Below are 17035 nucleotides of genomic sequence, written 5' to 3'. Positions count from 1 at the left end.
TAAATTTGGCAGCTAAAAGTTCCCCCTAGACCAAGAGACTAGATGATTCCTCTCTGGAGCACATGTATTAGCCTAATACATAATACCCACTAACCCTGATTTGGAAGTCTTCCAACAAAATAGCTAGGTCTAATTACCCTACAAGGAATCCCAACAGTCAACATTTTTATCCATCTCCCTTCACAATTCACAAAAGGCTTCCAATAAAATTTTTGAAGCCCCACTTCCAAGAGAATAATCAGACATTTGGACAGAAAGACCTTAAAAGTGAAACAGACAAAATTAAAAATAATAGGAAGTTAGAAACTATAAACTATGATGTCATAGATATTATGAGAAAAATGACAAGAAACTATAATTAATTTCTTAAAAGAGATATGAAAAAATATTGTATTTATGGAGAAGGACAGGAGATTATAAGAAGGACTATTCAAAGAATTTGAAAAATAATCTCTTGAAAATATGATAGTAGAAATAGGAATTTTACCATAAGGAATAGAACATAAATTTGAGTTACTCTCCATGAAAGTAAAATAGAATTAATTGAAAAAAAACTGAGTAAAAATATAAGAAAGAGACTCAGTAGACTCAGACCACAGGGGCCAACAGTTCAGCAAAAATAAATAAATAAACAAAAAGAAGTAAGGATAAGAAAACTTCTCACAAATGAGGGGCTTATGTTTCCTGATTGAAAGCCTCCACAGAGTGCCTAGCATATTATAGGTAAAATGAGTAACACCAAAGTACCTCATGAGGAAATTTCAAAACACTAGATTAAAAGTATTTTTTAAAGTATCACAAAAAAAAAATCTTACACAAAGCTTAAGGCATAGCACAACAGTACATTTTTCAAAAGGAATGCTGATGGTCAGAATTTAGTAAAATTTAGAATTTTCCTTCAAAAATATGAAAGTTATTTTCAACCTAGAATCTTATTCCCTATAATCAAGTAAACTTAACTTTTTCACACAAACAACATCCAAAAGAAATTTATATCTCACACATTTTCCCAGAAAGCTACTCAAGTATATGCTTCAACAAAACAAGGGCTGAAGGCTGACAGGACTCAGTCGAGATTGGAACAAAGGACAAAGTATCATTAAAAGAAGCATTCATGAAAAGAAAGTGAAGAAAACAAGAAAAGTGAAACTTTTAAGATAGCTGCTCTGTACAAATATGATGAGTGGATATTTACACTTACATAGGAGGGTTTGGTGATGAGATAGTTATGGCTATGTAGAAAAATAAGCAAGCAAAAAAACAAAAAGACACAATTATGAACACCAGAGAAAAAATTTTACAGAAATATGAGTAGATATGAATTACGGTTCAACTGTGAATAATTATATACTCATAACAACATATATTAAATATTGGTTTAATCAAAAAAGTTTTACATAAATAAACTGAAAGGATGCTAAGGAAGGTAATGATTCCTTTGTGGGTAGCATGTAAAAAATTAAATTCTTATCAACCATATAAAAATTCAATAAATTGTGCCAATTCTCAAATAGCAGTATGAGTTATTACTGAGAACTATGACAGTAAATATCACAAGACAAAGTTAAACAATGTTAATAGATTTTCTCTCAGGGAAAAAGAAACCAGATTAGGGAAATGGGTTTTATATGCCTGCTGTTTTGTTGTAGAGGTGGTGGTGGTTGTAGCTGTGACAAGCCCAGTCTACAAAAGAGAGAAAGAAGGAGAGAGAGAGAGGTAAAGAAGAAAAGGGGAGAGAAGAAAAGGGGAGAAGCAAGGAAAAGTGAGCCAAAGAGATAGGGTAAGCTTTGTTCCAAGAGCGCAGTCCTGGTCCTACTTGCCTTCAAAGATTTGTGACTAAAAGTATGACAGGGGTACAACCTACTCGCAAGAGGGAAAGTTATGAATCTTATTCACATCTTTTTTTTCCTTAAATAAGAACATCCCGGAAAATAAACAACCTGATATGTATTCAGAGTTTTGTCTTTGCTCAATCATTCATGATATTGTGTTCATAGAACAGAGTGTGACATGAATAAACATTAACAGCAAATACACAAAAATAAATTTATATCTGAATTGCAGATAATTGTTATATATGTATTCACCATGAATCTCAGTCTTGACTGAACATTAAAATCACTTAGGGTGTTTTTTTAAAATCCAAGTCTGGTCCCCAAAACACTCTCTGGGGACAAGGCCCGGGCATCAGTAGTTTTAAGACTCTCCAGGCTATTTTAATTTGCAGGCAAATTGAAATTATGACTGTTTCATGTGGTCCTCAGACTAGAAGTATTGGCATCATCTAGGTACTTTTATTAAATGTAAAAATCTCAGAACCTACTCCCAGACCTACAGAAGGAACAGTTTTGGGTGTAGGTAGCAGCAATCTGAGTTTTAATAAGACTTTCAGGTGATTCTGAAGCACACTATAGTTTGAAAAACTTTGCTTTAGGGTCTTACTTTATACAAGGTAGTTAATGGACCTATTGGATTGAGCAAAAAGTGCCTTCTGTTTTTAAGTAAAAGTAAAAGACACATTTTTCATTTTCACCAAGAACTTTATTGAACAACGTATTCACCCTTTTGTTCCACTACCCTCTGCCATTTTTCAGGCAACTTCATAATTCCACCTTCCTAAAACTTTTTATCTTTTTGAGCAAAGAACTGTTCCAGGTGCCTTTTACAGTTTTCCAGGGAATTGAAATTTTTTCCATTAAGAGAATTTTGTAAAGACCTAAATAAATGGAAATCCAAGGGTGAAATGTCTGGTGAATACAGCAGATGAATCAGAACTTCCCAGCCAAGCTGTAACAGTTTTTGCCCGGTCATCAAAGAAACATTCGGTCTTGTGTTATCCTGGTGGAAGACGCGTTTTCTATTGACTAATTCCGGATGCTTTCTGTCGAGTGCTGCTTTTAGTTGGTCTAACTGGGAGCAGTATTTGTTGGAATTAATCGTTTAGTCTTCCAGAATGAGCTCATAATAGGGGACTCCCTTCCAGTCCCACCATATGCACAACATCACCTTCTTTGGATAAAGACCGGCCTTTGGTGTGGTTACTCGTGGTTCATTTTGCTTGCTCCACAATCTCTTCCATCCCACATTACTGTACAATATCCACTTTTTACTGCCTCTCACAATTTGCTTTAAAAATTGGACATTTTCATTACGTTTAAATAGAGAATCACATGTGAAAACACGGTCAAGAAGGCTTTTTTCACTTAGCTTATGTGGAACCCAAACATCAAAGTGAGGAACATAACCAAGGTAGAGTAAATGATTTTCAATGCTTCATTTGGATCTTCTGAGTATGTGGGCTATATCCCACGTGGTATAACACTGATTGTTCTCAATTAATGTCTCAATTTGATCGCTATCAACTTCAACTGGTCTACCTGATGGTGGAGCATTGTTAGCGAGAAATCTTCAGCAGGAAACTTCACAAATTGCTTTTGAAATGTTTGATCAGTCACAGCACCTTCTCCATACACTGCACAAATCTATTTTTGTGTTTTGGTTGCGTTTTTACCTTTCTTGAAATAATAAAGCATAATATGCCAAAAATGTTGCTTTTTCTTCCATCTTCAGTATTAAAATGGCTACACAAAAATTCACCAACCTTGATAAGCCTTTTTTTTAAATGCTCGCTGATATGACAGCTGTCACATAAATTCTAACAAAATTATTTCAAATGAAGTTAAAGACAGCTAAGTGCTACTAGAGCCATCTTACAGAAAAACCCAAAAGAAATTTTTTGACCATCTAATACAACTAATCATACCAACTATCCCAGTTTATCAGGATAATCTTAGTTTGATATTTAAAGCCCCATAGGCTAGATAAACCAGAATGATTGACTACCCTCAGCAGCAGTATTACTTGAAATTTTGTTGTAAATAAAAAGTGTCAGGCCCTCCTCTAGACAGCCTAAGTTCAAATTTGCATTTTAAGGAGAGATCTAGATGACTTGCATGTGCTTGACAACTTGAGAAGCACTGCCCTTAGACAGTAATGATTTTCATGCCTACTGCACATTAGAATCACCTGGGTGTCTTTTTAAAAACAATGGTACCCAGGCTTTACCCAAGATTGAATCAGAGTTTCTGAGCTTGAGCTCCAGGCCTCTATGAAACTATGATTGAGCACAACTACAAATTTCTTGTTTTGTTTTGTTTCTGTTTGTTTATAAACATTTGAAATTTTATTTAAAATAATTACAACCATGAACATTGTTACAGTTAGAGGCCTTCTTTGTTCTCTACAATGACACTGAGCACATTTGTAAGGGGTTCCCATTGTTTGGTCTTAAACAACCACCTTTCAAAGAAGGAAAAAAAAAACTTGGCACACTACCATTTATGTTGTTTGTTTCTTCACAAATGGTGAAAATACTAAAGAACAGACAAGGAATAATCATAATGTGTGACCAACATTATAAATATGGAATTATAAATTTAAACATTTGTGCAGGGAACTCATCTTGGTGCTCTGTGGTGACCTAGATGGATGGGATAGGGGGGCATTAGGGACGTCCAAGAGGTAGGGGATATATGTATATATATAGCTGATTCACTTTGTTGTACAACAGAAACTAATACAACATTGTAAAGCAACTATACTCCAATAAAGAAAGAAAGAAAGAAAGTATAAAAAGTAAATAAATCTGGTAGTCAATGCAGCTCCGTGGGGTCTCTGCATCTAGTAGGGTCAGTCTCTGCATTCCTGATGATGCTCACTTTTATCCATTTTCCCATGTTCTTCACTCCTGCCTCTTATTCCTCCCATCTGTTCCATCAAAGGTCCAGGGTGTCGCCTAGGCCACCTTGTCTTCCTCCACAAAAGCCACCCTTTGTCCATGCCCTGGCCATCACAGAAGCCACCTCTGTCTCCACCACAGCCACCTCTGAACATTCCACTAGAACCACTATGGTCCATGAGGCCACCTCGTGCTCTCAGCATGCTACCAGGACCACCTCTGCCATGGTCACTGCCCGGGGGTGGGAAAGGTGGTGGGAGAAAGCCTTCAGGCTTTGGGGCCTTACACTGGTTGCACTCTGTTCTACAGGTGAAGTTCTGCTTTACACACCCCTGATTGGGGCACTGCCAGTCTGCAGCTTGGTGCTGGACCTTTCTTCCTCCAGACAGGTTCCCTTGGGAACTGCAGGGCCCTCTTGGTGGGAAGCCTTCTCTGTCTCCTCCTCAGCCTCCCATGTAACCCATGGGTCCTCTAGGACCTCCCGGGTCCCTTGGACCTCCTCGGAGATGTGGCGCCATCCCTCTGCCCTCACGGGGTGGCTGCATTCCTCCCTGCATGCTGTTCATTGGAGGCTTCTTCCAAGCCAGAGAAATTTTAAGTTTGCTCCCTTGAAAAATCCTTCCCATCAAACCACTCGAGAGCAGTATTGGCAGTTGATGGGTCTTCATAGGACACTGTAGCATCACCTTTGGCCTTTCCTGTTTCCTTGTCCAAGTATATATGAATCATGGGTTGTCCAGTCCTCTTGTTCACCTTAACAACTCCACACTCCTTAAAGAAGTCTGCCAGATCATCTAGAGTCACACTGTCATTTAATTCCTGCACATAAATTGCACTGTTGTCAGAGTCTTCATCTGGATCTGCAGGTGGGCCTAAATCAAGATCTGGTCCTTCATCTATGGGTCCATCAGGCTTATTGAAGCCACCTGGCTCTTCAGTGCCCATTCCACCATGTCCTCTTCCCCATCCACCTGTGTTCATGCTTCCAGGATCAAATCCTCCTCTTCCACTGCCTTGGTTATCAGGGCCACTCATGCTCTGGTTCTCTCCTGGATTTAGGTTTCAAAGAATTATCAGTGTTCTGTGGTTACAACAACTGAAAAATCTCAACAAAAATCATAGTGAAAAATCAAAATAGTTGTCCAGACTAGGATAAATATCTAAAGGTTCACCACGTCTTTAGGCTAAAATAGATCTTGAACAGTATTATGTTTTTACTTTTTAAGATATGAATTACTGTGCTTTACCTGCACTAAGTAACCACTTTGAAACACATTGCTTTGGGGGTATTATTGAGAAGTAAATATATAAGCAAAAATCTCCATGAAATATATTAAGCTTTAGCTGTAAATTAGCTGTTTTGAGCACTTAATTAAAATACTATCTCATTCTTTTCTTAAGTACAGTGATTTTCCTATAAGAAATAGAGTTTAAGATATCAAGAACATGAATTTGCAATCACCCAGCTTAATCAAGCCTGAGTATCCCCATTGCCTACTAATCTATCAGAAACTGATGTGGTCATACATTGTTCATTCAGGTGTACTGCTGATATGACTCATACTGGCAGAAAGCTCAGGTTCATTAGATAAAAATCAAACTTGATCTTGCATTGTAATGCAGTCTTCTAACATGCATTTAAGAAACAATAATGTAGCTCTTTGTGGTTGCAACCACTTCTATTATTTTCTCCTAGGATATTGTACATATGCTCTTTTGATTTAATCAAATGTATTACAATCACACTTTATCTTACTAACACAACTTTTTTTGAGTACTAAAAAATTCCTCCTGACCCAGCTAAAGAAGAACATGTGATAGAATTTTATTCTTAGAGAATGGGAATGAATTTTTTAATTATCCATATGTTCCTACCCAAAATTCCAAGGACACAGATCTGCTTGACCACTGGCTAGAAGTAAGAGTATCTGGAAGTATGAAGTCAAAAAGCAGAGCAAAGCTGTGTTTACATGAGGTGAATTCTAAATTTCGGTTACGTTAGGTTAGGGTGCGAGCTTTCTTAGCTACCACTAACTGGAATGCAATTATGTATTACTGATCAGGTATTCAATAGTCAAAAATTAGTGGTACATAAAGTATTGCTTTGGCATTTAAGTAGTTACTATCCTCATGATCTATATACTGTCTTGTCATGTATGACAAGATCTGGGACCCAAGTGATAGTCTGAGATACATACCATCTTGAACAACTTTACGTATGTGAGACAGAGTGGGCTAGATACTTGCACCACTCTGACTTGATCTGATCAGCTTGGAGCTTCAAGAAGCCAACTGTATAATAACTCTATTGGTTATTGGGATTCCTTTTCCTTGCTTGTCTTTTTTATAGGATCTCTGAAATGCAGCTCTGTTATGGTCAATACTTTTAGAGAATGAACTTATAATTACCAGGGGGAAGGGCAGGGAGAAAGGATAGACTGGGAATTCAGGACTAACATGTACACACAGCTATATTTAAAATAAAATGTCTTTCTATGAAAAAAAATTTTTTGTTTTCTCAGATTTTTTTTTATGCCAGAAGACTGTTGTTTTTAATGTTTTTTCATGTCATATAGTTTTTTGAGTCATATAGCAAGTATTGTTGCCATGCAAGCTATAGGTGTAAAACAGAGAAATTAATGGTTATTCTTCCTTTCTTTTAACAACCATGTAATGAGCACCACCAGTTTTATGCAGGTCTAACTCTGTGATATGCAGAAAGATGAATAATGAAGCAGCCGTTGATCACAGGGTCTAACAATCCAGAAGGGAAAGCAAAAAGTACAGATGTATACAATAACTACAATTGTTAAAAGTGCATTTCATGAGTGGTGTTGAGAAATGCTGGGGCTATGAAAGGGAAAGATCAATTTGATTTTGGAGTATCAGGAAAGACTTCACGAAGTCAGTAGTTAAAGCAATGTTTGTAGATAAGCATTGCAGAAAACCAAAATTTAATCTCTTCTTTCATTTTCTATTTGATGTTTAAATCTCCATACGTCACTTGGCCTTTCTCATTTTTAACAGGAGATTTAAAGCTTTTGTCTTAAGGACAGATTGCATGTCTAAATATAAAAGGCAAAAACTAAAGGATTTACAAAAAAATCGTAGGAGAAAATCTTTATGATCTTGGAATAGGAAAAGCTCCCTTAAACAGTACATAAAGAGGTTAAGAACATATAAATCTTTTGTTTTGTCTTCATCAATCAGTAATACAGTGGAAGATGGATGGACAAACTAGAAGAACATGTGAAGATATTGGTGATACTATGTCTGAAAAATGACTCATACCTTAAATATTTTTTAAAATCTCTCAGAATTAGGTAAGGCAAAGATATTTAAAAATAGGTGAGAGACTTGCCAGTCACATCACAAGATAGGATGTCCACTTGCCCCATAAACATGAAAAGTATTTGACTTCACTTATTATTGGAGAAATGCAAAATAGAATCACAGTACATATAATTTTACTAGAAGAGTGGAAATGACAAAAGAAAATTCCAAATGTTGAGGAAGATGTGGAGGAACTAGAATTCTCATGTACTCTTAGTAGAAGTATAAACTGATAAAACCACATAGGAAGATGTTTGACAGTTTCCAATCGAGTGTAAGTTTACCGTATGTCTCAGCAATTCCAGCCCTAGGAATATACCTGTATTGTATCCTATTGCTGCTGTAATAAACTACCTTAAACTTAGTGTCTTAAAACAACACAAATTTGTTATCTTACAATTCTTTAAATAAAAAGCCTCATCAGGTCTCAGTGAGCTAAAATAGAGGTGTCTTATGTTCCTTTCAGCACTTTCTAGGTTAGAGTCCGTTCTGAAGCCATTCCCAACATCTAGAAGAGTCCTGCATTCCTCAAGTCATGGCCAAGCCCTCCATTATTAACGCCAGGAATGTTGGATTCTCTCACCCTTCTTCCTTCATTATTTCTCTCTCTCTCTCTCTCTCTCTCTCTCTTTCTCTCTTGGCCTGTCTCTCCCTCTTTGTGCCTTTCTGTCATCTCTCTGCCTCTCTTTGCCTGTATCTCTGTCCCTCTTTGTCTCTGTCTCTCCTTTTCTCTATCTCTCTGATTTTCTTTCTCTCTGTCTGTCTCTTTCTCCTTCTCTCTTTCTTTCACCCACTGTAGCCAGAAAAGTTTCTCTGCTTTTAAAGACCCATGTGATCAATTGGGCCCATCTGAATAACCTAGCTCACTAACTCCATCCATCTTAAAGTTCTTAAATTAGACACATGTGTAAAGTCCAATTGGTGATGTAACATACTGACAGATTTAAGGATTTAGAAAGTAGTTATCAAGTTCAAAAACAGGCAAAACTCACCACTATATTAGAAATCATGATGGGGGTACCCTTGTGGAGGATGTAATTTATGATTAGAAGAGGACATGGGTGGGGGACATTTCCAGGATGATAGAACTGTTCTGTTTCTTATCCTGGGTAAATTGTTTAGTGTGTGAAAATTATGTATGTTATGCTTAAATAGTACATTCAAACAATCTGTTGTACTAACTTCACAGAGCAGTAGATATAATAACCAGATGATATAACAATATTGGAAATTATTTTTATTGAACTATACTATTTGACAGATGTTGTACAGATTTTTTTTGTTCTGTTCCCACATATCCCATATGATAAGCATTATATCCCCATTTAACAAATGAAGGGGCTAAGAACCAGAAGTGTTAAGTAGCATAGCTAATAAAGATCACCTTGACTTAAAAAAAATTAGTTTTGTTTTTTACTTTTTGCTTCTATATAATGGAAATCACCTGGTACCTTACTTATATCAAACTTTATCCCTTTCTATATAATATTGGAAATTTTGACCACACTTCTTTATTAGATTCTATTTACTATTTTCTGGTCAGAGACAAATAATTATCTATAACTACATGCAGCATGTAACAAACTATTTAGGAAAAGAGTTTCAGTTGCTTCCATACATTTTCTAGACAATAGCATTGAAACCTGAAATGACATTGCATTCCAGAGTATACAGCCAGGACTTCTGCTTTTCAAAAGGATATTGTTCTCATAAATCATGGGAGGAAATGAGGTCCTGGAAATGCTAAAGGAGTCTGTAGAGCTATGGGATTCCCTCAACCTTTACCAACAGGTTTCTAGAATACTCCAATTATCTCTGCAGGATCAGGTATGCTTAAGATGAACTCTTCAACACTATAGAGAATACATCCCTTGCCTAGTCTTTGAGGTAAGATTGTTTCATAGAACTTTAGGGTTGCTTCTCTACTCTAAGATTCTGAGTTTGGAAATGCTATTTGAGATGGGTCTCCCTAAATGGTAACTAAAATCGTTGGTTCTTATGTATTGGTCTGATGGTGGCTACTAGGATATTTGGTTAATCAGTTGCATACTAAAAAAAATATAATGAATTTTTAAATTTCTCATACTTTTGCCACTTCTTGGAATCAAGTTTACCGTTATATCCTGGTAAGACAAGATATATCAGAAACAAAGGAGATTAAGATCCAACCTAAATCCAAACTATGTACTTCTTTATCACATATTCTAGTTATATATTATCAGGATAGATCAGGTATAGGAAATAAATCTGATGTTTTAAACATATTTAACTCCAATATTTTTAGTTTTCTTATTTATATTGGGACTTCAGCATTATTTATTCCAGGCACCCTAAATACTGGGTCAGAATTATTCACATAATTAAACTTGTATACTAAATATGTTTACACATTTCTCTCACACATAAACTACAAATGTGAGCTCTAAAGAGTTTTTTCATTGAGTTCCAGACTTTTAAAATATATAATTCAAAATATTATTTTGAAAATATTTAAAATATCTATACAAAAGACACTTGAAAGTGCTAGAAAATCTTCATTTTGGAGAAAGAAAGAGAGTTGGGGGGTTGTCAACGTCATAAAAAATTAGATTTTGAAGACAAACAAGAGAAGAATAAAAATAAAGGAAAAGCTGCATTACTATAATCACCTGACAAATGACTTCTACATTTTTATGTTTTTTTAATTTTGGAGTAAGTAGAAAATATTAAAAAGCGTGCCAAAATGAGATATGAGATATAGATTTTCCCCTTGTTTTCTCAACTTATAGAAAAAAAAAAGCAATATTGCTTTTTGTTTCTGCAACTAGGAAAAGTCAAAAAGAACTGGCTAAAATGCACATCCTCCCACAATTTATTTTTGGTGTGCCAGGTCAAACTGTTGCAGAAGGATACTTGTTGAACTTCAATCTGGCTTGCCGTCTATCGGCACTTCAGTGCACTTCCACTACCACTTTGCATGCAAGATTGGTAGACAGGTAAGGCTACAACAGGAAAACAAGGTAGTTTATCACATGGAGGCTGCAACCCAGAAGTTCTGGATTCAAATGCAAAAAGTTATGCCTCTCTATGCTCTGCTTTTTTTCATCCCTAAGATGAGAGTAACATTAATAATAGCACTTACCTCACAGTGTTGTTGTGAAAATTAACTGAGCTAATATTTAAAAATTGCTTAGAACAATGTCCAGAATATTAGAAATGTTGCATAAGTTTTAGCCACAGTATATAGGCTTTTCTTTAGCTCAAGTGAAAGCATGATATTTCTTGGAAATGTAGAGGGAACTGCCCTTGAAGGCCAGTAAACATATGTTTGAAAAATATTATCCTTATCCTGAAGGAGCAGCTAAAGTTATTGAAAGGACTGCCAGGACACATTCACTGGTTATCTGATTTTCAGAGTGGGCTCTGAGCCTAGAGCTGGATTTAGTCTCCTCTGTTTCTAGAGCTGTCTACTGGCCACACATTTAAATGAGCACTTTTATTGCCCAGAAACATACAGACATCAGGCTAAGCTTTCTATACGACAACAGAAGAATCTGCACCTGACTAAGCTAAGGCAGTGCCCCAATAGGACTGCATAAGTCCTAAGGAATGGCTGTCTGTACTACTACTGCTTGTGTAACTAGTTATGTTAGAAAGAGAACATGTCTCTGGTAAATGATTCTCGAACACATGAGTGAAGTAGCATGCATATGGATTTTGTTTTGTTTTGTTTTCTGTTTACATTCAACATGTAGAGAATAAACAACATGTACTACAATGTGTACCACATTGAAAGAAAACTCAAATGATATTGTTGAATTTATAAGGAAAAAGCATTAGAGTGTTACCACTAATTTTTACTTAAAGAGATTTACCAAATAATTCTTAAAATAAGCAATATCCCCTAGAACATTTCAAATGTTTTCAATATTCAACATGTATTTATTGAGCACTACTATGGGCCAAGTACCAATCTTACCCAATCTTAATTTAAGTGAGAGTAGATGTAGAAAAATACTGTATTGGGATTTAAACCATCTTTCTTAGCCTGTGTTATTTGACATTTATACAAGTATTTTTTGTATACTTGACATTACTAAGTATAATTTACACAGTTAATTTTCTGTCAATGGGTACTTTAGCCACAAAAACACTAAAATTACTTCCAGTTATAGTTATACATAACTTTACTGATTTTTCCAATCAAAAGTGACTAAAAACAATAATTTAAGAATATATGACATTATTGTCCCTTATATTAACTAATGTGGTCTTTAAATTAGTATATTGCTGAATGCTACTTAAAAAGAAAAGAATTGGAGGAGATAAACCACTGGGGAGCAAAGTTTAAACTTATATTCCTCTGTTTCTTGTAAACTGGTTATTATTTTCTTTAAATGTTATTAAACGGAACAGAGGCTCTCTGAGATAGTCAACTGTTCTAGTATTTATATCTATTTTTTAATCTCACAAGAGTGTAACATTTAACTGTGAGAACTGAGATGACCCTAGAGTTTTCTTTGTTAATAAGAAATTGAATTTGTCCATTTGACTAAAGCATAGATTTTGACTCCACTCTTTGGCAATGTGGATGCTGTCTGAATTATTTTTTCATATTCACAGCAGGATGGCAGTTTCATTTGCAAAGCTCCTAGTCCAATTTTCATATCTAGCAAAATTTAATCCATGTGATCTGAGATTTTACACTTTCTAGTCTCATTTTCTGAACTTCTTTTATCCTAAATAGATGCAACTCATGAGAAATAATGAGACTCTAACCTCCTACTCTTTTTTTTTTTTTGTGGTACGTGGGCCTCTCACTGCTGTGGCCTCTCCCGTTGTGGAGCACAGGCTCCAGACACGCAGGCCCAATGGCTATGGCCCATGGGCCCAGCCTCTCTGCAGCATGTGGGATCCTCCCGGACCGGGGTACAAACCCGTGTCCCCTGCATTGGCAGGCGGACTCTCAACCGCTGTGCCACCAGGGAAACCCAAACCTCCTGCTCTTAAGAATGATTTTTACAGCTCCCAAGTTATAATTATCCACCAAAACTTCCTCTCTAAATCCATCCTGGCTTGTTTTCTCAGTCTCTGTCTCCTAATGAAAGTAAAAAGAAAAATATTGATGAAAGACTAAAAAATGATTAGTAAATCAAATATCTATAGGGCAGGATAGTTACTCAGTTTCAAAGCTTACCCAAAATTACATTTTCAACCAGTTGTTCAAATAATTGAAAAAAGATGAAGGGTATGTCTACCTATTTATGGGAGGGAAGGCAGTGGTGAGCCACTTCTGCTATTTTATACTTGGCTGAGCAACTGTGTATTTTTTTTAAATATAATACCTCTCCAATTTCAATTACTAGCTATTGTTCCTTAATTTTTGGCAACTGTTTGGCCTTCATTTATTGTTTTTATACTTTTCTCTGTGTTCATGTGTATTTTACTGGGAAAATAGAAGAAATTGAGGTTGCTGGACCAATGTCATTTTTTAAAAACAACTTTATTGAGATATAATTTATATGACATAAAATTAACTCATTTCAAGTATATAATTCAATGTTTTTTAGTATGTTCAGAGTTCTGCAAGCAGCATCCTAACCAATTTTAGGAAATTTTAATAAACATTAAAAAGAAACCTGATAGCCACTAGCTTTCTCTCCCCATTTCTTGCCCAAATCCTCCAGGCACAGGCAACTACTAATACATGTTCTCTTTATACATCTGCTTATTCTGGACATTTCATACAAATGACATAGAATACGTGGTCTTTAGTGACTGGCTTATTTCACCTAGTATAATGTTTTAAAGGTTTATCCATGTTTTGGCATATATCACTACTTTATTTCTTTTATGGCCAAATGATAGTCATTTGTATGTATATACTACATGTTGTTTATCTGTAAATTAGTTAATGCATTGGTTCAACTTTTTGGCCATTGTTAGAAATGCTGCTATGAACATTTATGTAATTTTTTTCCAAAACTTTTAGTGGAGTATAGTTGATTTACAATGTTGTGTTAGTTTCCAGTGTACAGCAAAGTGAATCAGTTATACATATACATATATCCACTCTTTTTTAGATTCTTTTCCCATATAGGCCATTGCAGAGTACTGAGTAGAGTTCCCTGTGCTATACTGTAAGTCCTTATTAGTTGTCTATTTTATATATAGTAGTGTGTATATGTCAATCCCAATCTCCCCATTAATCCCTCTCCTCCTCTTATGCCCTGGTAACCATAATTTATTATGATTACTCTATTTCTGTTTTGTAGATAAGTTCATTTCTATGTTTTTCTTTAGATTCCACATATAAGCATATTGTATGATATTTGTCTTTCTTTATCCAACTTACTTGATTCAGTATAACAATCTCTAGGTCCATCCATGTTGCTGCAAAAGGCATTCTTTAATTCTTTTTTATGGTTGAGTAATATTCAGTTGTATATACGTACCACCTTTTCATTATCCTTTCTTCTGTTGATGGATGTTTATGTTGCTCCCATGTTCTGGCTATTGAAAATAGTGCTTCAATGAGCATAAGGTGCATGTATCTTTTTGAATTATGATTTTCTCTCGATATATGCACAGGAGTGGGATTGTTGGATCCTATGGTAGCTCCATTTTTAGTTTTTAAGGAAACTCCATACTGTTCTCCATAGTGGCTATACCAATTTACATTCTCACCAACAGTGCATGAGGGTTCCCTTTCTCCACACCTACTCTAGCATTTATTGTTTGTAGATTGTTTGGTGATGGCCATTCTGAGAGGTGTGAGGTGATATATCATTTAGTCTTGATTTGCATTTCCCTAATAATTAGTAATGTAGAGTATCTTTTCTGTACCTCTTGACCATCTATATGTCTTCTTTGGAGAAATGTCTATTTAGATCTTCTGCCCATTTTTTGATTGGGTTGTTTGATTTTTTGATATTGAGCCACTTGAGCTGTTTGTATATTTAGGAGATTAATCCCTTTTTTGTTACTTCATTTGAAAATATTTTCTCCAATTCTGAGGGTTGTCTTTTTGTTTTGTTTATGGTTTTCTTTACTGTACTGAAGCTTTTACATTTCATTAGGTCCCATTTGTTTCTTTTTCTTTTTCTTTTCATTACTCTAGGAGGTGGATCAAAAAAGGTCTTGCTGTAATTTATGTCAGAGTGTTCTGCCTATTTTATCCTCTAAGAGTTTTATAGTATCTGGCCTTATATTTAGGTCTTTAATCCATTTTGAGTTTACTTTTGTGAATGGTGTTAGGGAGTATTCTAATTTCATTTTTTTACATGTAGCTGTCCAGTTTTCCCAGCACCACTTATTGAAGAGACTGTTGTTTCTCCATTGTACATTCTTATCTCCTTTGCCATAGATTAGCTGACCATAGGTGCATGGGTTTATCTCTGGACTTTCTATCAAGTTCCATTGATCTATATTTCTGCTTTTGTGCCAGTACTATACTATTTTGATGACTGTTTCTTTGTAGTATAGTCCAAAGTCAGGGAGCCTGATTCCTCCAAATCCATTTTACTTTCTCAAGATTGCATCGACTATTCGGGGTCTTTTGTGTTTCCATACAAATTGTAAAATTTTCTCTAATTCTGTGAAAAATGCCATTGGTAATTTGATAAGAATTGCATTGAATCTGTAGATTATTTTGGGTAATACAGTCATTGTGACAATATTGATTGTTCCAATCCATGGACCTAGTATATGTCTTCATCATTTGTTTGTGTCATTTTTATTTCTTTCATCAGTCAGTATCTTATAGTTTACTGAGTATAGATCTTTTGCCTCCTTAGGTAGGTTTATTCCTAGGTATTTTATTGCTTTTGTTGCAATGGTAAATGGGATTGTCTCCTTAATTTCTCTTTCTGATATTTCATTGTTAGTGTGTACGAATGCAAGAGATTTCTGTGTATTAATTTTTTTGTGTGTGTGTGTGTGTTTTTTTGCGGTACGCGGGCCTCTCACTGCTATGCCCTCTCCCACTGTGGAGCACAGGCTCCAGATGGGCAGACTCAGCAGCCATGGCTCACAGGCCCAGCCACTCCACGGCATGTGGGATCTTCCCGGACTGGGGCACGAACCCATGTCCCCTGCATCGGCAGGTGGACTCTCAACCACTGCGCCACCAGGGAAACCCTGTGTATTAATTTTGTATCCTGCAACTTTACCAAATTCTTTGATGAGCTCTAGTAGTTTTCTGGTAACATCTTTAGGATTTTCTATGTATAGTATCATGTCATCTGCAAATAGTGACAGTTTTACTTTTTATCCAAGTTGGATTCCTTTTATTTCTTTTTCTTCTCTGATTTCTGTGGCTAGGATTTCCAAACTATGTTGAATAATAGTGACAAAAGTGGATAGCCTTGTCTTGTTCCTGATCTTAGAGGAAATGTTTTTAGTCTGAAAGCAGCAAAATACACTTTCTCCTCAGGTGCATATGGAACATTCTCCAGGATAGATCACATCTTGGGTCACAAATCAAACCTCAGTAAATTTAAGAAAGTTGGAATCATATCAAGCATCTTTTCCAACCACAACACTATGATATTAGAAATCAATTACAGGAAAAAAAAAACATTTAAAAACACAAACACGAGAGCTTAAAGATGGTGGAAGAGTAAGATGTGGAGATCACCTTCCTCCCCACAAATACATCGGAAATACATCTACATGTGGAATTGCTCCTATAGAACACCTACTGAATGCTGGCAAAAGACCTCAGACCTCCCCAAAGGCAAGAAACTCCCCCCGTACTTGGGTAGGGCAAAAGAAAAAACAGAGATAAAGGAATAAGGATGGGACCTGCACCAGTGGGAGGGAGCTGTGAAGGAGGAAAGTTTTCCACACACTAGGAAGCCCCTTCGTGGATGGAGACTCTGGGTGGTGGAGGGGGGAAGCTTCGGAGCCATGGAGGAGAGCGCAGCAGCAGGGGTGCAGAGGTCAAAGTGGAGAGATTCCCGCACAGAGGATCGGTGCCGACCA

The 17035-nt window shown here is 36.0% G+C and overlaps 1 pseudogene; it reads right to left on the bottom strand.

Annotated features, from left to right (window-relative positions):
- Nucleotides 1-4680: 4680 nt before the first annotated feature.
- Nucleotides 4681-14439, bottom strand: LOC137231164 (RNA-binding protein EWS pseudogene; annotated as a pseudogene).
- Nucleotides 14440-17035: the final 2596 nt, after the last annotated feature.

Source organism: Pseudorca crassidens, chromosome 9 (assembly GCF_039906515.1).
Source record: "Pseudorca crassidens isolate mPseCra1 chromosome 9, mPseCra1.hap1, whole genome shotgun sequence".
Taxonomy (NCBI): domain Eukaryota; kingdom Metazoa; phylum Chordata; class Mammalia; order Artiodactyla; family Delphinidae; genus Pseudorca; species Pseudorca crassidens.
The sequence above is the reverse complement of the archived record's forward strand: the minus strand, read 5'-3'. Positions and strand labels throughout refer to the sequence as shown.